Source organism: Pinus tabuliformis, chromosome X (genome assembly GCF_031772625.1).
Source record: "Pinus tabuliformis cultivar Carrire ecotype Pingquan chromosome X, CPIR1, whole genome shotgun sequence".
Classification (NCBI taxonomy): domain Eukaryota; kingdom Viridiplantae; phylum Streptophyta; class Pinopsida; order Pinales; family Pinaceae; genus Pinus; species Pinus tabuliformis.
This window is the reverse complement of record NC_142308.1, coordinates 204,027,325-204,051,302: the sequence shown is the minus strand read 5'-3', so window position 1 is coordinate 204,051,302 and position 23,978 is coordinate 204,027,325. Positions and strand designations below refer to the sequence as shown.

At 35.3% G+C, this 23,978-nt stretch overlaps 1 pseudogene; it reads left to right on the top strand.

Annotated features, from left to right (window-relative positions):
- The first annotated feature begins 550 nt into the window (after positions 1–550).
- LOC149139088 (uncharacterized) lies at positions 551–9,101 on the top strand (annotated as a pseudogene).
- The last annotated feature ends 14,877 nt before the right edge of the window (positions 9,102–23,978 follow it).

Below are 23,978 nucleotides of genomic sequence, written 5' to 3'. Positions count from 1 at the left end.
TAGGCTGCAGGCCATAGCACTATAGCTAGCCGCCTGGAATATGACAGCTGGATGTATAGTGCAACATAGTGCACAATGGGACAACAATGGTACAATGTCACACAATGGAACATGGTGCAGCATATGGTACAACAATGGGACAACAATGGTCAATGGCATATAGTGCACAATGGGACAATAATGGTACAATGGCATGAAAATGTGACTACAAGAGAGCATGGTGGAACCATGATGCATGGACAACAAGATAGCAAGGCTGCCATATGCCCAGAACAATAGTGTTTTAGGCATGACTATTTGGCACAACAGTGCAACAATACAACTAGGACAGCTAGGCAATGGTACATACATATTTGGAGCATCGTAAGAATGTTATGTTATTGTAGGGACATCAGCAATGCTCGGTTTCTATAAGTATTTTGAGATAACACATCATGATGGGACAATAGTACTAGCAGAAATGATATTGTGCCACAATGTTCAATGGGACAGTAGCATGATGAGATAGAACAATGATGGGACTGCCATGTAATTGTGCAGCAATGGCACAATGGGACAGCAAGCATGGACAACATGGTTCAACTATGACACATGGGACAATAGTGTAGCATTAGGTGCAGCAGTCATGAGGTCCAACATTGTGATGATGGGTGCAACAAGGTGCAGAACGGTGAGGTGCAACATGATGACAAGATGCAGCACAATGATAAGTGAAGGAGTCTCCTTGGAGAACTAGTTGAAGTAGCATGTTTTCAACTGATCTCATGCATCATCTTCTTAGAGATTATCTTTGCTCTTATCTAGAAAGGTCAAAGTGTTTACTTTTGTTGTAAATGTACTATCACTCTTTCTCTCTCTCTCTTTGTTGAACTATTGAATAAAATATAAGAAGAATTGATCAAGGGCTTCCCCACATTGGGGTTAGTCCTTGGTTAGTGCCACATCTTCTGTCCTCTTATCATGGCTTCTCTTCTGCGATTTATGTTTATGTTCTATCTACAATTTACTTTAATGCTGATGTGCTTGCTAATCTGGAAAAGGTATTGAGCTAACTATGAAAATTGAAATAAATTTCTTTGAGCATAGAACATACCTAAAATTAATAGAGGAAGGTCGGGTTGTTGTAAGTGTCCATACCCACTAAAATAAGGACCATTGTGTTACTAAACCATACGAGAAAATGGAGGAGGAGGAGTACATTGTGTAGCGATCATCAAAGAAGTGCCAGATGAAATTCCAAATGTAGATGACATGGGAGAGGTCCATGGACTGGATGTCGCACCAGAAAACGTACCAGAAAAATATTAGTAATGAGGAAGTAGAAACGAGACACCATACAAATGTGTCTCTGGCAATGTTACAAACATGGATGAAGTTGCAACATGGGTTGTCTTAGTCATGGTAGTATATATAAACTAAGAATCCATAGCAGATCCAGTCATGGTTAACTATGCTGAATAAGGTTTCCAAGCGAAACTCAGAGGTGAGTTGAAAGGAAAAGAATCAGACAAGGGAGCTTGTGGTGGAGTATCAGGAGCAATAAAAGGGTAAGCCTGATATAAATGATCCCCTAGTCGAATAGGGGAGGAGGGTTGAGGCTCTTATTATGGAATCTCTTCAATACTCACAAGGCTAGGTGGGAGTGGTTCACCATCAGGTCCAAAATATATAGGTTGTGGTTGGGCTTGGGACTGAGGAAGAGAAGAGGAAGGTCCTAAACTAATAGATGTAGATAATTGAGGTGCCTTAGGTTGCGTTGTCTTTGATTCAGTCTAGTTAGGTTTAATCACCTCGGATAATGAGATTTCATGTAGTTATGTTTCGAATATGTCAAACTCACCATCCAATGGAGAAGATACTCACACGAAAATATTATTTTGTTGGATCTATTTCAGGTGCGAGCCTAGAAGTAGTAGCTCCTAAAGCACTATATTCAATACTCTGTGTAATTTTATGCTTCTGACGACAACCAGGAGTTCCCTCAGGTGGAAGAGGTGGCTTATCTTACATTCTACGTGAACGATGGAGTGTAGGGTGTTGTTCTTCCACTTTGGTTTAATAAATTTTAACAATTAGTACAAAAAATAAATCAAAGAGGGTAATGTAGGCATAAATGTTTAGCATCAAACTGTGAACTGCAATATAAAACCTTGGAGAACCAACGATTTATGTACGGGCTAGAAATCTCCCAGAATGTTGTGTTCGTTGTATCACAGTATACAAGGCAACTGACTCGATTACCTATGGTGGGGACAACAACCTATGGTGGACCTCCAAAATATACTCGACAGTACGTGGAAGTGTAGTCTGTGTTAGTGTTGTCTAATGCATAATTGTATGATGAGAGAATTCCCATATACTTTTCATGTGTGGAGTGCCATCCAATATACCCATAGGTACATGTACAATGGTATGATAAACTCATGTACATGGAATGGGATATCACCCCCAGAATGTAATGCTGGAAGGATATGACAGCTCCTATGTTTATAGACACCAAAACATGTCTCTAGACTAGACATCTACATGTTTTCATTAATGTTTTAAATTCTCTTTAATATTGATTTAATAAATTTTAAAGTTTATCTCTAATTAAGTTTCATTTTTCGAGGCTCACCACGAATTTCACTTGAATATCCTAAAAATGCAATCTATCATGATGAAATGAAACCTTTCTTTCAATGAAAATCTATGGACGAGAGGGAAGAGAACAAAGAATGGTGCAACATACAATATGCAACAAACAAGACTGTTAAATCAATTCCCTTAATGCAACTGTTCCAATTCCAATTCACACATAAAATCCTACATGCAATGCAAAATGCATAAGATTTTTCTTTTCAATTCCACTTAATTTTCATATCAAAACTAAGATGTTTCCGTAATCACTAATAAAAGAAACTATTCAGAATGATGACTAAAACACCAATTCTTTCAAGCAATCAATGATCAAGAAATCAGTTTGCTAATGATCTATATGACAAGAACATAGTAAAATCTAAACAAATTCTTATCAAAGGCACTCAAAAAAATAAAATTAATATGAAGGCTTCTAAGAGACCAAGACACACTTAGGGACATGAGGAGAACCATTTGGAACAAAGATAATCGGAGAGAAAATTAAAAAAAGGCAATTGTTTTTTCATGAAACATGCGTCAGCACAAGTGTTGAAAGGGCACCAATTCTCTACAACGCAGGTGCAGAGAAGGTTGGGGAGGGATGCAATGCTCTGTCTCAGACTAGGGGGTCGTTCCTCAAGATAAGGGCAAGTTATGACACAAAAAATCACATCAAGCTCAATGAAAGGTCTTCCTAGGGTCAATTCAGGCTGAGTGAGGTAATGGTGGTCCCTTCAATAAGTGAAACAAGTATTAGGGACAATGAAACCACTAAGAGAATAAAACAATCCCCAACAGAGCCTCCATTTTGTTATGCGTAATTTACTACTATGAACAAAAGTATCTTCCCTACACCTAATGCACTCATCTAGAACAATAAAAAGTAAAGAATATAAAGTTTCCCTTAGAGAAAATTAAGAATGGGAAGATGCTTACCTGGAATCTATCGCAAGCTTTACTCTTTTCTCGTCTTGTAATTTGAAACCATAGCTCTGATTGCTATAATTAGAAACTGCACATACAATCAACACAAGACAAAGATCTATGACATCTATGTAGCATTATCCAATTACTCTATTCAATGGATCAATAAGGAATTGAAATACGTGAATGTAAAAGTAACATAACACATATAGGAAAATGATATACTCTTTGTATTAACATGAATAGGAGATAGTTTACAACCAATAATAGTAGTTGATCTTGTAAATATATCCCCATGTTCACTTTTCCTTCCTTGTCACAAAGCACACCTCAATGTCACCCTAATGCATGAAGATGATGACTCTCTTAGATTCAAGATAACAGCATGATGGCATGATCAATATCCATAGTCCGACCATGATGTTGTAGATGGCTGAAAATTTATAGGGGGGGATGGTAGTTTAGGAATTCCTATCCATTTACCAATCTCGGATTGAGATCCACTTAATATGGGAGGATGAGCTCAAGGGATAAGAGGTGAAGTCTCCACGGTAGGATCAAATAGGATTCGAACTTCTTATCCAAGGTAAATGGTTAAAAAAACTCCTATAAGCTTCTAGAAGAGCAAGATCCAGGATTCCCTTTAATTTTCCTGAATTTCTAGAATTAACACACCCCCAACAAGGGAAAAACTACTAGTGATAAATGTTGGCACAGAAGGAAACAACCTGTTGATGAACATAGGTCCCTAAAGGGGTATGGTACACTAGGCCGTAAAAGCACTAATTTGAAGCAGTCAGACCCAGAAACTCAAGGATTTGGAAGAGTCATTCTTAAGATTTTTGTAGGGATGATGAGAAGGTGTTCATGGATGTGGATAGATTTGTTTTGCAGGCATATTGACCAGATGTGAAAAAATGGCCTTTAATAGGCCGCATTTTTTCTCCTCGTTGGGGGTAACACCCTGAGACCTGCAATGAGTGAGTAAAATGAAAACAAATTATAACCTCATAGCATAATGAAAACTGATTTTAATAAACAATAAAGGTACAGGGTCGAAGAGCCATGCAGAGTTTTCACCTGTAATGTTTCAAGCCAATATTACTCTAATCTTGAGGTGTTATACTTGAGATGGTGGAGGATTTTAATGCTAAAATGTCACAATGGCGGAAATAACCCTGCAAGACAACTCTAATTTAGTGTCGAGCATAATAAATTTGAAAGAAATATAAGGCATAAATGAAAGTGAGAGATAGGGAAAGGGTCACCTTGCCTTAGCTATTGTCACACACATACCAGAGCCATCAATGCAGTTCTAGGAGCATAATTGTTAATCTGATTATGGAGCACATAGGAAAAACCAAATCGTACCAGGAATCGGAACTGAGTTCTGCTAAAACCCTAACACATGCGAAGAATGCGTAAAATAAAATAAATTATAACCTTGCATAATGCAAAACCCTTTTAAATAATGTTTTTAAAAAAAACTATTTTTTTAAATAATTATATTTTAAATCATGTTTAAAAATGTTATTTTTTTATATATTGTGAAATAGTATTTTTTAGATAATGTCATTTTTTAAATAATAATGTTATTTTTAAAATAATATTATTTTTTGGAGCAACCGGAACAACCAAACCCTAGAGGAGGTCGAGAACCGAGCTCTATTAAAACCCTAACACTTGCAATAAAGTCTTAAAACAAAAACAAATTCAAACCTCGCAGCACAATGCAAACCCCTTGTAATAAAAAAAATAGTTTAGGGTCGAAGACTTATCCAGAGTTTTCACCTGTAATATTTCGAGCAGAGGTTACTCCGACCTTGAGGTGTTATACTTGACATGGTAGAGAATTTTCCTCCTAAACAGTCACGATGACAACAAGAATATTGCAAGAAAACCGTAATTTAGGGTCCAGCCTTATAAATATGAAACAAATCTAATACTTGAATCAAAGTTAGAGATAGGGAAACAGTTACCTTACCTTAGCTATTCTCACACATAAACCAGATCCATCAACACGATTCTAGCAGCGTAGTTGTTAATGTGATTCTGGAGCATATGGGAAAAACCAAACAGTAGTGGAGGTCGGGAACCAAGCTTCTCTCAAACCTTAACACCTGTAAGGAATTCCTAAACTAAAAACAAATTATATCCTCGCAGCATAATGCAAACCCCTTTTAATCAACAATAACGTTATAGGGTCGAAGAACCATGCAAAGTTTTCAGCTGTTATGTTTCGAGCAGAGATTACTACGGTATTGAGACGTTATACGACAATAAGAATCCTACAATATAACCCTAATTTAGTGTCGAGCAAAATAAATTTGAAAGAAAACTTAAACAAGAATCAGAGTTGGACATAGGCAGAAGGTTGTGCTTCGTTTTCTATTATCACACATAGACCAAAGCCATGAACACAATTCTAGCAACACTGTTTTTAATCTTGTTCTGGAGCAAATGGGAAAAACCAAACCCTAGCGGAGGTTGGGAACCCAGCTCCACTCCGTGAGAAAAAGACTTCCCAATGAATGAGTTTCACCTCCTTACCCTAGCGGTTAGGAGGCGGAAAGCCAACCGTGGATTTTCCTACTAAACGATCACTGTGCCAGCAAGAATCCTGCAAGACAACACTACTTTAGTGACAAGCGTAATAAATTTGAAAGAAATATAGGAAAAGAATCAAAGTTAGACATAGGTAGAGGGTTTCCTTGCCTTCACTATTGTCACACACAGACTAGAGCCTTGAAAACGATTCTAGTAGTGTCGTTGTTAATCTCGTTCTCGAGCAGATGGCAAAAACCAAACCCTAGTGGATGTATGGAACCCATCTCCGCTCCGTGAGAAAAAGAGTTGATGATGAATGAGTCTCCCCTGCTTACCTTAGCGGCTAGGTTGTGGAAACTCAACTGTGGAGTTTCCCGCTAAAAGATCATGGATGCGGGAAGAATCCTACAAGACAACCCTACTTTAGTGCCAACCGTAATAAATCTAAAATAAATCTAAGACATGAATCAAAGTTAGAGACATGCATAGAATTTCCTTACCTTCGCTATTCTCACACACAGACCAGAGCCATGAACACGATTCTAGCAGTGTCATCGTTAATCTAGTAGTGTCATCGTTAATCTCATTCTAGAGCATACGGGAAAAGCCAAACGCTAGTAGAGGTCAGAAACTCAGCTTCGCTCCGCGAGCAAAAGACTTGACAATGAATGAGTCTCACTTACTTACCCTGGCGGTAAGGTGGTGGAAAGCCAGCAGTGGATTTAGGATACCGACAGACATAAGGCCGTGATAAAGTGGAGAAAAAAAAGATTATTGCTAATTCGGGAATCCCAATAAGTATACACCATGGTTCGAGAGAATTCGTTTCGAAGAAAAAAAAAATAAACAAGATTAACACATTGACACAATTTTTATTTTTTTTAAACACCTCCTGCATTATGAAAAAATGATGTCCCATGGGATCTAGAGATTTTATAACACTGAATAATATTACTTTTAAATATTTAAATAATTAAATAATATTTTTATATTAAATATTATATTGTGAATCATTGTTATATTAAATAACATTATTTAAAATATAACATAATATTAATTATTGTTATAACATTATATTATAATAATGTTATAATTGTTCTTATAATGTTATATTTAGGCCGATAGGCCTTCCTATGCATCAACAATCGTCAACACTTTTACCCTACTCCGTTTGATCAGGTGAGACACTTTCAACCGTTGATTTGAAGTGTGACTGCTTTTTCCAAATATCGGTTGAGTTGCCTTCTTTTCACAAGATATTTTCACTGCTTTTTGCTTTTAGTTTGTTTTAAACTTTATTTGTAGTCTAACTTATTTTAATTTAGTTTTATATTTTGTATATAAATTTTATTTTTATTTAGTTTTATATTTTCTATATAATTTATTTTTAGGACGATAGGTCTTCCTATGCATCAACAATTCGTCAACACTTTTACCCTGCTCCGTTCAATCAGGTGAGACACTTTCAACCGTTGATTTGAAGTGTGATTGCTTTTTCCAAATATCGGTTGAGTTGCCTTCTTTTCACAAGATATTTTTACTACTTTTTGCTTTTAGTTTGTTTTAAACTTTATTTGTAGTCTAACTTATTTTAATTTAGTTTTATATTTTGTATATAATTTATTTATGTTTTAATTTTAGAATTGTTTATTGGCTATAATATGTCTAAATGTCTAACTTATTTTAATTTAGTTTTATATTTTGCATATAATCTTTATTTTAATTTAGTTTTATATTTTGTATATAATTAGGCCGATAGGCCTTCCTATGCATCAACAATCGTCAACACTTTTACCCTGCTCCATTCGATCAGGTGAGACACTTTCAACCGTTGATTTGAAGTGTGACTGCTTTTTCCAAATATCGGTTGAGTTGCCTTCTTTTCACAAGATATTTTTACTGCTTTTTCCCATTCTTTTATGTCACTCTTGGCCTCAGAGTTAATCGTTTCTTTGGTCTGCCAGTTGTTGTTGTTGTGCACGTCGGCACCTCTGTCTGGCCCTGCTCCCTCGTCGTCATGAAATTTGTGGAACGCTGCCTCCTCACCCCAACCCCGAACCCCAATCCCGTATACACCCAAATCTTCCAATTCAAGAACAAACGCGGAATCGAACTCGGGACTGGCTGCGGCATCACCAGAATGGGCCTAGCCCTGCTCGGCCTCAACGTGGTCTTGACCAACATCGCCCCCGTTCTACTCGCCCTCAAACGCAACGTGAAGAAAAACACGGCGGCGACCTCCCTCACCTCGGTCGGAAAATAGGGATCCGACGTTGGAAGAGTGAATATTTCTCAGCTCTATTGGAATAACAAGAAGCAGATTTAGGTACTGAAGCCTCCATTTGCTTTCATTGTTGTCACGGATATTGTTTATTTGGAGAATACTGTGGAGCCTTTGATTTCCACCATGAATGCCCTTTCTGGAGCGAATACTGTAATTCTATTAGGTTATCAGATACGATCTCTAGAAGCCCATCAGCTTTTTTGGCAGATTTGTCCTAATTATTTCACTGTGGAGAAAGTACCCCATGAGGATTTGCATCTAGAGTATGTGTATGAAGAAACTGATGTGTATATTCTCAGGAAAAAAATGACCTAAGTGTGGGTAAAACAAGGTTTTCCAGGGTTTAGGGGTGGGGCACAAATTGTATATGGGTTATAAAGTAGAGGGCGCATAAAGTACCTGGCCCTATTATGCAAAAACTCTGATCAGATTTCCACTGGGGGAAATCTTAGGCAGATCCTATTTCCGGAACTGGGTTGTCCAATTTTGTTCCGCCGCAGGACAACGTTGCAGCTTTTGAAGTCGACATTCTTCGTTATGTGTGCGAGCATGAAGCCTCCCGGGTGAAAGGCGGCCGAAGAAGGCCAGAAAAAGGGTCACTATCATCTCCTTAACTGGTCATCGTCTTTATTTTCTTGATTTTCCAGATGGCAATGATTGGTTTGCGCAGTCAAGACTGTGGAACACTAGCGTTTATATTTGCTACTTCTTTGCTTTTGAATGGGGATAATGCTCTGGCATTGCAGGGCTTGGTTTTGTTTTTTGTGGTTCTGTTATGGCTCATGAATGGATGTGTTTATGGATTGAAATTTAAGGAAAATATGGGTTTACTGTAGCATATGAATGGGATGCATCCAAGCATTGAAATTTCAGAAGTTGGGTTTATTGTGCATATGAAATGGCATGTGTTCATGCTTTTGAAATTTTACTTAGAGAAAAGAAAAGATGGATTTGGTATTGCATATGAATGAGATGTATTCTTCGTATATGCTTGGCCATCTATAGAGGTTTCTTGATTTTGGGTAATTAACTTAACTTCTTGATTTTTGGTAATTAACTTACTCTAAAATGAAATAAGACATTCAATGTGTTCCTCAAAAGTAATTGCACAATGATCCAGTCCAAGAAAACAAGGTTTTCCATAAACAAATTAACTCTTCTAGAAAAATTCAACAATTCCAATTTAATAATCCTATCGGCCTCTCGTTGTACCTTTTGAGACAATTGCTAGTATATATTATATTATTAATTATTTTTATATTAAATCACACCATTTAAAATAACAATAATTATTTAGATAGTTAAATAATATTAGTTTTAAATAACACTAAATAATAATGTTAAATAAAACTAAATAATAAGACTAAATTAACATAATTTAATAAACGTGGTCCAAATAATCTCGTTATTTTTTAAATTATAATGTTATTTAAATTTTAAAATTTAAAATAATGTCGTTCTTTTAAATAATTATATTTTTCCCAATAATTATATTTCTTAAATAATGTTATTTGTTATATAATTTTTATTTTTTTTGAGTAAAGTTATTTTTTAGATAGTGTTTTTTTTTTAAATAATGTTATTTAAAAAAAAAATAGTATTTACCTACTGAAATACTTTAAAAAATAAAGTTAGATTTTGTTTTTTTTGTTTCGAAATAATGTTATTTGTTGAGTTGAGGCTTCTGTGATCCATATCAAGATTGAGAAAGTATTTCAGCGTAAATCACATAATAGAATAATTGTCGAGGCATTTCAAACCAACACGTGTGGTTCATCGTCATGACAAGTTGAAGAATAGAATAATTGTCGAGGCGTTTCGAACCAACACGTGTGGTTCATCGTCAGGACAAGTTGAAGAACCATATCATGGCTGCATATTAAATAGGGAGAGCAGATCATCAAACGGCTAGGTTTGACTAAAAACAGCTGTATTGAAAAAACGACTATATTAGGACAGACCTAATAACAGCTAGAGTTTATTCAACAAGTTTAATTAAATAATTTTATTATGTTAAATTATTATTTTAATATTTACCATGAGTTATTTAGGTGAAAAGATAATCATATTTAATAATATTAGGGGATATTATAATAGAAATGCCTTTAACATTAATTAAAAATAAATATTATACTAATATTATAATAATGTCATAGTATTCAATTTGTTATTAATGTCTAGTGGAACTAATTAATATAAATCTAAAAAAGGAATAAGTAATAATAGATCTATGTATATTATTAAATGTAATATTAAATATACTAGATCATTCAGATTAGTGTTATTATCATCGTTATTATTATATTATTATTATTAATATTGGAATTAAAAATCATATTCGTTATGATACTGGTATTATTATATTAGTATTCTAATTCTAGGGAATTTAGTAATAGTAAGGATCTATTGTATTGTTATTAATAATGTAATAATAATAATATTCTATCAAGGGAAGCGTGACTAACCAAAATAGAATTATTAGAAAAGATATGTGCATAAATTTGTAATTTAAATATCATATGTTATATAATTTAATCCTATAAGAAAGGAATGAAAAGAAAACAAGGAAAATTTTCACAGAGGATCAAAGAACTAAGGCTAAAGAAAGAAGGTTAAAGAATATCAAGGGGATATCCTAGGGACAAGATATTAAAAGAGCGCGGGGAGGAAGGGGAGGAAATGACTAGGAGGTGATGGCCGGGACCCAGCAACTACTGATCTTCCAACTGTCATCTCTATTGAGATTGCTTGGCTTGTTTTTGATCCGGATTTAAACACGAACGCAATAAAATATAGAGATAACCATAAAGACAAAAATGCAGTGGAAATAATACTTCATTTCATTAATGTAAAATATTGAAATGTTCTTACAAATAGAAATGGAAATAAACTAGCTATGGCAATGGTAGCTTATCTCTGAGAAGAGATGTGGCGGCTACATGCCTCTGAACTATGTTACAATGAGGCTAGAAGGCCTATTTATTGTTGAGAAACAATGGAAAACCCTTAACATCCCAAAACCTAACCCTAGAAGATGAAACACCAAATTGTGGGCCCCGTTTGGGTAAATTGGTACATCAATTTCCCGGGGTCGTAACTTTGGCACATAATCTCTCTTTGACATGTACAATATGTCGTTAGAAAGGTATATCCAAGAACTACAAGTTTGGGAAAAGCAACATCGGTCCATGGACCCATGTTACTCCCAGATTTCCCAAAAAATGTCATTTAGGGCCTCAAAATGGCTTCGGAAGTTTAGGACCCGAAAACTGCTAAAAATAGTAAATTGTGCTACAATTACGGAAACTGAAAAATTGAAAGAGACAGTTGTGGGGGTCCAAATGGGATAGGTGGGTCGCCACCAACATCCACCTAGATCATTACTCCCCCCTTAGGAAGCAATGATCCCCATTGCATTGAGTTCTTCCATCTGTTGAACTTGGTCCCTGGTGAGCTGTTCTGTAATGTCAGATGTGTCCGATAATGGTGGGAAGCATGGTCGAGGGCTGTACACTTTGAACACTTGGTGCAAGCGAAGGAATGGAGGAATGTTGTGCTCCAAATCATTATTTCCCACAGCGTTAGTAATGGTGTAAGGACCATGTCAGCGTGATCGGAGCTTCTCATGGGCTCTTGTAAGGCGTCCTTTCTACAGATGCAACCAAACTTTGTTGCCCACCTAAAGCTTGTGTGGTACCCCTGTGGGTGAGGAGAAGTTGTTCCTATGTTTTGTCATGACCATATTCCTTTGCTACTGCTGCTGGGTGCACGAACCCTTTGTGGGGGTCATGGATGTGGTGACGACCTTCCCCTTACTTTGGGAGCGAATCAGAAAAAAAATGAATTTCCTAGTATGGGAAATGAGCTTGCTACCTTTCTTAGTAGAGATCAAAGAAGTGGCGGTAGGTGGGGCTGCCTCCGGTATCTTGTATAATGAATTATCCAAAGAAAAAATGATAGCACGAGGCCTTGACTCATACACAGCATGTCGCCTCCACAAGTATGGTTGGCCTAATAGTACATCACAAACATTCAGAGGTGTAACATCACACAATAGCTCGTCTGTGAAGGGCTTGATGTTGTAGGGAAGGCAGCACTGCTGGCGAACTTTAAGATCTCGTCCTTCATGAAGCCACCCGATACTGTATGGCTGGGTGTGGTGTAGTCGGTAGGCCCAACCGCTTCATGACCTCTACTGAAATGAGGTTCTTTTGGCTACCACTATCGACAATGAATTGCAGCGACGAACCTTTCACCCACATCTGTGATTGAAAAAGGCGTTCTCCCTCCTCTGGATCTTCGGGCTCATTTTTCTGGATCTTGGCGATGGCAACAGTGGCACTGGGATCTGCATCAATGATTTGCTTCCCTTTTCCATTCCCCTTGTTGGGTTCTGGCTTAGGGTCGGAACATGCATCTGATTCGAAAGCCTTCAACTCGGCCACCAGCGACTGCTTGGTCCGACACTCACTTATGTTGTGAGTGGGGCTCTTGCGGAACTCACACCACTTTCCTGTGTCCCTTTTTGACTTCGTGGTGTTGTTCTTCTCTTGCGGCTTTGACGGGTTGTCTTGGGGCACCCCGCCTTGGCTTTTTCCTTTGGTCTTCGAATTCGCAGATCCAAAGTCTCACTTCTTCTGTTTGAACTTTTTCTTGATTTTGACAGCATATCAGTACGCCGTGCCGAGCGAGGAGATGTTCAGGAACTCCATCTCTTCTTGGATGTATCTGTGTAGGAAGCCGTAGTATTTGAGTACCAGATGCAGATCAGAATCTTTGATACCCAACTGTGTGCGAAGGGTATGAAAAATGTTGGTGAACTCCGGCACATCTTGGTCCCTTACCTGCCATAGTGTGGTCCATTTGATTTGTTTGTCCTCATAGATTTTGATAGGATAGTACTGCTCCTTGATGGCATCCCGAAATGAATCCCAAGTGGGTGCGGCTAAAAATAGTGAGCCTGTGCTTTCATTCTTCTACTCGCAGTAGGTTTCCCACCAGTCCTTGATGTGGGGGGCTACTTTGAGAAGAGCGAAAATAATCTTTTCTCGACTTGAAAATTCATGAATAGAAAAATACCCATCTAGCAGATTTAACCATTTATCTACGGCATCTGCATCTATTTAACCCTTGAAGATGGGGATTTCAAAACTAACTTGTACCTTAAAGGGTGTGGCATTTCCAGAGTAGTTGTTGGAAGCCGATGCATTTCCTCTGGGTATTCGCTGAAGGATCTGCACAAAGCTATCGATCATCGCGTTCCTTTGTTTCTCGAGGGATTCTTTGAGCAAGATTTTGATAGGATCTCCTGCCCCCTCATCTTTCTTCTCATCCACAATGGAAGGTCATCGGGATTTTTGAGGCTGGTATTGCAAAGGTTCAACCAATTCAAGCCCTAACTCCTTATATCCCAACCTCATTGGGGACATGCAAAGAAAAACAGAGAAAAAGTAGACCGCTCTGATACCACTGATCCAGATTTAAACAGGGACGTAATAAAATACAGAGATAACCATAAAGACAGATATGCAGTGGAAATAATACTTCATTTCATTAATGTAAAATACTGAAATGTGCTTACAAACAAAAATGGAAATAAACTAGCTAGGGCGATGGTAGCTTATCTCTGAGAAGAGATGTGGTGGCTACATGCCTCTAAACTGTGTTACAATGAGGCTCGAAGGCCTAATTATTGTTGAGAAACAATGGAAAACCCTTAACATCCCAAAACCTAACCCTAGAAGATGAAACGCCAAATTGTGGGCCCCGTTCCGGTAAATTGGTACATCAATTTCCCAGGGTCACAATTTTGGCACCCAATCTCCATTTGACGCGTACAATAGCTCGTTAGAAAGATCTATCCGAGAACTATAACTTTCGGAAGAGAAACATCAGTCCATGGACTCGGGTTGCTCCTAGATTTCCCAAAAAACGTCGTTTAGGGCCTCAAAATGGCTCCGGAATTTTAGGACCAGAAAAACTACTAAAAATAGTAAATTGTGCTACAATTATGGAAACTGAAAAACTGAAAGAGACAGTTGTGGGGGTCCAAATGGGATAGGTGGGTGACCACCAACATCCACCTGGATCATTTTACAATCTCAATGGTTTCCCTAAATTTCCGGTAGTGGAACTGCGGAACTCTAGCAATAATATCAGCATCCTCAATACAAACATGATGTTTGGTCTTTTCTGCATGCTCTGCTAGAGCGGAACACTTAGTTCTCCTTTGCTTAAGATCCGTTGCGTGCTCACTAATTCTTTGATTAATAGAGCGTCCAGTCTCACCAAGATCCTCACTGCCATTCTCTTGTTTCATCCCATAGCCCTTCATCCTCAGAGCGTATGTTGAACCTGCTCTCTTTCTTCACGAAGCCCGATGGCTCATTGGCTCCTTTCACTGATTTAGCTAACCCTATCTGCCTTAACGGTGATGGCAATGACCTCACCCTTCGTAATGTTCTTAATAATCAGGTTTTAAGTAATAATAATAATAATAATATGTTATTAATTACTGAAAATAAAATTAATGATATGTCTATTAATAATAATAACAACATTAGTGATAATGCATTTCTTTGTAAAAATAATGATAATAACAATATAAATAATTTATCTCTTAATTACAACAATAATAATAATAATAATAATAAATTATTAGTTCTTAACAGCCATGGTAATTCAAATCATTTAAACAAATTTGATAGAGACAATAACTTTATACTTAATAATCATATTAATCTTCCCTCTACCTCTCATAATAAGAAAGTCATTAATTTATCTAGTTTCTCCTTTCCTCCTTCTGTTTTTAAGTTGCTGGGTAAAGGTTTAAATTTTGGCCTAACCCCTAGGAAGATCCCGATAGATGACATTATTTGTGACATAAAATTCGGGATTAGGGGTTTACCTGATAATATCAAGGACACTATTAGACAGGATTGCGCTATGATCCTTAGGAAGGCAAAGCCCCTCAGAGCAACATTAGCAAAGATGAGTTTATGGCCCTCAGATCCTTAAACCAGAACAAAGATATCGTGGTTCTAAAAGCTAACAAAGGAGGGGCTGTTATCATTCTTGACAAAGAGGATTACCGTAAGAAGATGTTAGATCATCTCTATAATAGTGGAAGCTATAAGAAGCTTCCTAAGAACCTGCTTAAGAAGATTTCTAGGACTGTGGCTCTTGCCATCAAATCCAGTAGCTCAATGAGTTCCGTTTGCCATAAACTCATTTAGAGCAGTCCCATTACTCCAAGGATCTATGGGCTCCCTAAGATTCACAAGGAGGGGGCTCCCCTGAGACCCATTGTCAACACTATTGGTGGTCCCACCTACCTTATAGCTAAATTCCTTGCCTTAAAGCTTAAACCCTTAGTTGGCTGTGCAGATTCCTTCGTCAATGACTCTACTTCCTTTGTTGTAGAGCTAAAAGACATTAAGCATGACCTAGAGGACATTCTTGTTTGTTTTGATGTAGTCTCCATCTACACTTGCATCCCTATAAATGAGGCCATGGAAGTGATCAACCACCTAACGGATCCCGATACAGCTTGGTTAGTTGAGATCTATCTCACTTCCACCTTTTTTCAGCTTTGAAGGTGAGTTCTTTGAGCAAACCTACGGTGTTTCCATGGGCTCACCCCTATCCCCTGTTGTGGCTAATATTTTTATGGAAGATTTTGAATCCAAGGCTTTGTCCTCGGCTCGCCTCCTTTCTAAGATTTGGAAAAGATTTGTGGATGACACTAATGTCATCTGGTCGCATGGCCAAGATGAATTAGATCTCTTCCTCCATCATCTCAACTGTCAATCCTTCACCATTATGTTCACCATCAAAATGGAAGTTTATGGTTTCCTCCCTTTCCTTGATATTCTTATCTCTAAGAATATTGATGGTTCCCTCTCCCACCAAGTATTTCAGGAGATAACTCATAAAAACAATATCTCCATGCCAGTTCCCATCATTTCTCGGCTCAAAAGTTGGGCGTTCTCAATACTCTCGCTACTCGTGCCCTAAGGATCTCTAATGAAAATAGCTTCGAGAAGGACAAATCCCATCTCCTTAATATCTTTGTTCAGAATGGTTATAGCAAATACCTTGGTCAGAAGGCTTTCCTCAAAGCTTCCAAAAATTCGATAGTTAAAAAAGAACCTAAAGAACGAATCTGAGGGGTCCATCTACCTTTTGTTCAAGGTACCACTGATAAAATTGTGAGGATTCTTAGGAGGCATAATGTTCGCTAGAAATTTAGACCCCTTAACACCATTTGTAATTCCCTCCATTTAGTGAAGGATCCTATCGACCCGAAGGACATGAAGGGAGTCTATATTATTCCTTGTTCTTGTGGGACCCCCTATATTGGTGAAACTGGACACTCTATGGATCTTAAGCATAGGAGAACTAAGTCTTCCACTCTAGCAGAGAATGCAGAAAATACCGAACATCATGTATGTATTGAGGAGTCCGGTATTATTGCTAGAATTTCGTAGTTCCACCACCGGAAATTTAGGGAAGCCATTGAGATTGAAAAAATGCCAAGCAATCTCAATAAAGATGATGGTTGGAAGATCAGTAGTTTCTGGGTCCCGGCCATTGCCTCCTAGTCATTTCCTCCCCTTCCTCCCTGCCCTATTTTAATATCTTATCCCTAGGATATCCCTTTGATATTCTTTAACCTTCTTTCTTTAGCCTTAGTTCTTTGATCCTCTGTGAAAATTTTCCCTGTTTTCTTTTCATTCCTTTCTTATAGGATTAAATTATATAACATATGATATTTAAATTACAAATTTATGCAGACAACTTTTCTAATAATTCTATGTCGGTTAGTCACCCTTCCCTTGATAGAATATTATTATTATAACACTATTACATTATTAATAACAATACAATAGATCCTTACTATTACTAAATTCCCTAGAATTAGAATACTAATATAATAATACGAGTATCATAACAAATATGACTTTTAATTCCAATATTAATAATAATAATAATAATAATATAATAACGATGATAATAACACTAATCTGAATGATCTAGTATATTTAATATTACATTTAATATTATACATAGATCTATTATTACTTATTCCTTTCTTAGATTTATATTAATTAGTTACACTAGACGTTAATAATAAGTTGAATACTATGACATTATTATAATATTAGTATAATATTTATTTTTAATTAATATTAAAGGTATTTCTAATATAATATCCTCTAATATTATTAAATATGACTATCTTTTCACCTAAATAACTCATGATAAATATTAAAATAATAATTTAACATGATAAAATTATTTAAGTAAACATGTTGAATAGTCAAATCTAACTATTCTGGGTCATTCTTAGTTGTTTATTGGGTCTGTCCTAATATGGTTATTTTTTCAATATAGTTGTTTTTAGTCAAACCTGGTCGTTGGATGATCTGCTCTCCCTATTTAATATGCAACCATGATTGAGTTCTTCAACTTGTCCTGACGATGAACCACACTTGTTGGTACGAAACGTGTCGACAATTATTCTATTATGGGATTTACACCGAAATACATTCTCAATAATATTATTTTCTAAATAATGTTATCTAATAAAAAAAATTAATTAAAAAAGTTATTATTTTTAAATAGTGTGTACCTATTACATACTCTAAATAATGTTTATATATATTTATATATATATATATATATATATATATATATATATATATATATATATATATATATATATATAGTATGGTATTCTTTTAAATAATGTGATTTTCTCAATGTTGTCTTTTTTTTAAATAATGTTGTTTATTAAATAATTTTTTTTTTTAAATAAAGTTTTTTTTTTAAATGGTGTTTTTTTTTAATGTTTATTTTTTTAAATAACGTTATTTTTTTTAAATAGTGTTTATCTAGTGACATACTTTAAATAATGTTTTTTTACTAATATTATTATTTTTAAATAATATTTATAAGGAAAATATTGATTTGCATACAATGAGTTTGGTATGGTTACTTTATTTTTCTTTTGTCTATTGAATACTTTTCCTTGTTATTTAATTATTGACTCACTCCATAACATTATATTTATGACAATGTTTATCATGAAGAAGCAATAAATGATTTACTATATTTGTAATATTTGTGAGAATATGAATAATTTTTTGTTAATATATGTAAAGGTTTGGTATTGTAAGCCCTCGGGATTGATATGCTATATGGTTTTTTTATGTTCAATTTTTGAAAGGAAAAGGGAATACAATTTTTTTCTCACTGAATTGCTAGATAGTGTTATGGTTGGATATGTGTATTGTTCAATATATTTCTTGTGGCGATTTCTGAAACATGTTAATTTTTATGAAACATATTTTTAACATGTTTAATATCATAATTAGCATGTTTAATAAGATAAATATTTTTAAACATTTGATCCTTTGTAATGTAATATATATTGGCAATGTGAGGCAAAGTATTCCTTGCAACAACTATGTAGTCAATAGCATCAACCTGCAGAATTTGTGAGTACTCGATCTCATGGAACAAAACAGGTGCTTCAAGTATTTTTTGTGTTCATAGGATGTAGACATATAAATAAAATATATTTATTGTTGTATGTTTTTTATTTGATTTCTTTGTGCATAACATTTTCCAACGAATATTGGTTGAGAAATAGAGTCAAAACCAATATAAGCTTTATGTGTTCCTCAATTTCAACCTCAACCTTTTAACTAAAAAAATTCATTAAATCGTGAAAATGGTGAAATTTTTAACTGTGAGTATGGAAAATTGTGTGTTTCACAGAAAGAACATTTTGTTCAAATGTTTGCTTCCCTAGATGTTGTGAATCTCCTAATTTTTCATCCTTTTTAAACATTCCTCATATTAATCTTCTTTGGGAACATTATCTTTACATAGAGAGAGTTTATAGAAGTGGAAATTGTGAATTCTATAGAAATGATGGAATATATGCAATAATGGAAGATAGGCACAATGATGCCATTCAATAGTAGTATGCAACTTGGGATGGTTGAAATTTTGTGACATTCTATTTCAAATGTGGAAACAATCATTTCTTGGCGTAACTATGTAGACAATATTGTTAGTATTAGAAAGTCTATGCATACTTGCTCTATTTGTACAAGATGAGTTCTTTAAAAGACTTTATTTTCGCAAGATTTGTAAATTTGAATATATAATTTTTTATTATTTTATGCATATTTTATTTTATGCCTTTTTACAAAAAAATATTCCAGTGAATAATGGTGGAGAAAAAAATTCACAACCAACGCAACCATTATCGGTTCCACAACTTCAGTGCAGATCATGCAACTAGCAAGAAAATGTATATGTTTGCTCTCTTCAACTTACTGGTCACTTCAAAAATTTCACTTCCCATTTCTTATATGTCTCATTTTAACATTATGATTTATAATTTATTGAAGTAAAATGAACCCAACTGCATCCAATTTCGAAAAATGGATTCCCACCATTATATGGAAACAAATGTTCAAATTAATGCTCCAATTGGACAAGTTATTTCACATTATCCTCAGTCTAGATTACTCTTTTGCAGAGAAAATGAAAGTGCTCGCCATCATTTTAGGAGAGAGATGATTGAAGTTCATAAAAATGTTTTGTGCAAGATTGAGAACTTGTATGTTGTGCAAATGTGCAAAGTGTGTAACAAATTTTATCGTGGTATACAAGTTGTACGATGGAGCGACGGGACCATATGTAAAAGATGTAAGAATGAGGAAAGGCTCTCACCATTTCTCTCGCTTTAACAGCATCGATCCTGGTGTAAAACTTGAGGTTCTTAGAGTTTTAATCCAATTTAAAGAGATGCTAATAGCATGAGTAAATCTAATATTGCAAGTGATACATGCTCGTGGTGGTCAGTATAAATATATTGGGCATACAATTACTTTTCCACAAGATATATCTTTGATTGTGAAGAAGCTTCCATGACAGGTAGAACAACTTGATTTTTTGATTTTGAGAAGACGTGGTGTTGACTCCAAATATTTTTAATGTTCTGTGAAGAGACAATATGTAATGGATGCATTTCTTTACAAAATTCATATGGATAAATATTACAGGGATGTTGAAATTGATATGGATTATTTTGCTTCTCCCCTAGAAATACATACTAATGTGTCTATTAGGCTATAATATGTTGATAGTGACCTTGATGAAATAGGGAGAGCTCATGAGGACATTGAAAGGTCGGAAGCTAATTTTTTTCACTCTCATCCATCATCCTTTCTTTTTGGCCAGTCTTAGAAATAACATCATGGTATAGGTAATAACATCATCTCAGCACTAATTCTAGAGTTTGACATTAATTTAGATAAAAATAGCATAACCACCTTAACAACATAAAGAACTTCTAGCACATACAATGCACTTGTACTTCATCAGTTTACCTGCCCTCGTCAATAATATATGCTTACAATTTAAGAACATTAAATTGACTAAACATTTTGGTGTTGTTGCCGGGGAAGTGTAAATAGATGTTAAAAAAAAAATTAATCAAATTCAAACATGATATGCATAGGGAAAGAGACTCTAGAGGTAGATTTGTAGGATGAGGAAGAAGCTTAATTCCCACAAATCCGCTCACTCCACCACAACTTCGAAGTTCCACACGACCCACTCAAACTCGAATTACATTTGTAGGTCAACAAAGACTTCATGAAATCTCAAGATCTGAAATCCAATCCAAAACATCACCAACTTCATCTACTGAGGCTATAATCGAAGAACATCCTACATCCCCAACTATAGGAGTTGCTTTTCTGTCTTCCACTAGTGAACAAATTCTAGGAGAAGAACCAGAAATTCCCAGTGAAGAAGAGGAACAAGAAAATTATCTTGGTTATCCATTGATAGAGGAACTAGAAGAATTAGAAGATCCTTATATTAGTTCTAAATAATCTGTCATGGTTAAAGTGGGAGGAGGAGAGGTACACAATGTCAATGGTGAACAAAATAGGATTGGAGGAGGTAGAGGTAGAGGAGGAGGTAGAGGTACGATATACCAAGACCCTTTTGGATTTCCTATCTTTGATGAAGATACAACTCTCACAATGAAAAATATTTCACCTTATATTCTTCCTAATTTCCATGGAAAAAAAGTGAAGACATAGAGACATTTCTCTTTGAATTTGAAGTATTATGGAAATCATATGATTATCTAGATGATGCTTAGAAATTGAACTTATTCCCTACTACCTTAACTGATTCAGCATTGAAATGGTTGATGAGTCTAGGAAAAAATTCTATAAGGAAATGGGCACAAATGAAAGAAGCATTCTTAGAGAAATAAAGAGACTATTGTATGCCTCACAACTTTAGGGACGAAATCATCTAAATGACATAGAAAGAAGATGAGAATCGTGAAGACTTAGTTGAAAGATTTATTTATAATCTTAAAAGGGGAAAAGGACAGACTGGAAGAGGAAACTTTGAAAGCCCTCCTACTCACATCTATCGGAGATGAGTGGATTGATCTCCTTCACTTGACAAGGAAAGGAGATTTTCTCAAATACCATTTGCAAACATTTTTGATCCATGTGTACATATGTCAAGGGGTAAATCATGAGCTGGAAAAAGCCGTAGGAATCCTCTTATCAAGAATCAATAAATATACAACTAGGACAGTTAGTAGGGCAGAATTAGGAAGTTTGCTTGATACTTTTAAGATAGATATTTTAGGGAGTCTGAGTGAACAAATTGACACTCTTAAAATACAAAACAAGTAAAAGTCCAAAAATGTTGCATTATCCATCTTTTGTCCCAAATGTAGAAAGAAGCATGCTCTAAGAGAATGTCCTTTAGATCTAAAAAGCATAGAAACTTATGCCATATGTGCAGATAAGCTTGATTCTAAAGAATGTCCTTCTCTACCAAGTATTAAGGATGTATTTAATGATGAAGGGATACTAGAACAAGTAGACCCTCTTTATTTTATTGCTAAAATATGATGGCAGAACTCTCAAGCAAATTAACCACAAGGTTTTAAATCACAACATTTTTCTCAGTCTTCAGAAAATAATTGGAATCCATCTTGGCAGCCTTAGCCTCAGCCATAATCAAAACCTTGGAATCAGGGATGGAAAAATCCTTATGGGGCTTATGTTCAATGTTAACAATATTTACCATCCTATCCTAATTTTCCACCACAATTCTTACCTCAATATAAACAAATTCCTCAAGCTAATCAATTACCCCAAGTCCAAATCCAAAATCAAAATCCACAACTCTCCCTACCATTTGCACAAAAACCAAATCAAGTACCTACTCAAACACTTCCGAATCCAAATAATAAAATGTCACAACCTGTTTATAATATGGAGGGGAAAAATCCTCAAACCTATGTAATAACTCCACTAGATCTAAATAATGTTAAATTAAGGTCTAGTAGAGTATTGCAAAGAAAACCCCTTGTTGTTATTCAGAAAGCATGGACAAATCTTTAAAAAGATAAAAATCAATCTGAAGAAGGAGAAATCTCTCTTCCTCAAAAAGAAAATAATCAAACATAAATTGTTCTGCTAAATTCTGATAATACTCCTATTATAGAACAACCCTCAGTATCCATTACACCACCTTTTCCTGAACAGTTGAAAATTGATGAAGGATTAAAGAAACAAATCACGTTGCCTCATTATAATATGCAAGATGAATTAAGAAATGTTTGTATAAAAATTCCTTTATTGCAAGCTATAAAAGAAATACCAAATTTTGCAAAAACAATCAAGGAATTGAGTACTCAAAGATAAAGAAGAAAAAGGAAATAGATAAAAAAAAATTCAATTAATTGGGAAAATTGCAGACATCATGTTGGGGAAAATAACAATACAAAAATATCTAGATCCATGGAGCCCCATTATGAAAATTCACATCAATGGAATTGAAATACCAAACACATTGATTGATCTACGAGTAGCCATAAACATAATGAGTAAACAAGTCATGGATTCACTAAGGCTTCCTAAGCTTCAATACACACCAGCATTGTTGCAATTAGCAGATAAGTATGTAATTAAACCTGATGGTGTGTTAGAAGATGTTTTTGTATCCTTAGATTCTTGGGAATATCATGTTGACTTCATGGTTTTAACACCCAATAATAATCTAGGATGACATCCATTAATCTTAGGAAGACCTTGGTTAGCTCCACCTGATGCTTTTATTGGTTGTAGATTGGGTGACATGTTTATCTTAGATGGAAGTTCTACAATGAAATTTACATTGTATCCCCCTGCAAAAACAACAATAGAAATAGAGAGTGAGGAATCTATAGATGATGATTATGATATACAACCTGTTTTCACTACTGAATAAGTAAATGAGGAGGACCAAATTTTAAATATAATGGAAAATAATGAATCCTCCTCACATTATGACCATAGTCAAATCGAATATCTATCATCTAGACAAGTGCCTTTAATCTCTATGGAAAAAATTGGAAACTCTTTAATAGAAATTTTTCCAGGAAAAACTCTGAACATTAATGAAAACATGGAAGAATTACAAAAGAACCAATTGGTAGAAATTTTACAGAAACACTTTTCTGCTTATGCATGGGAATACACTAATATGAGAGGAATTAATC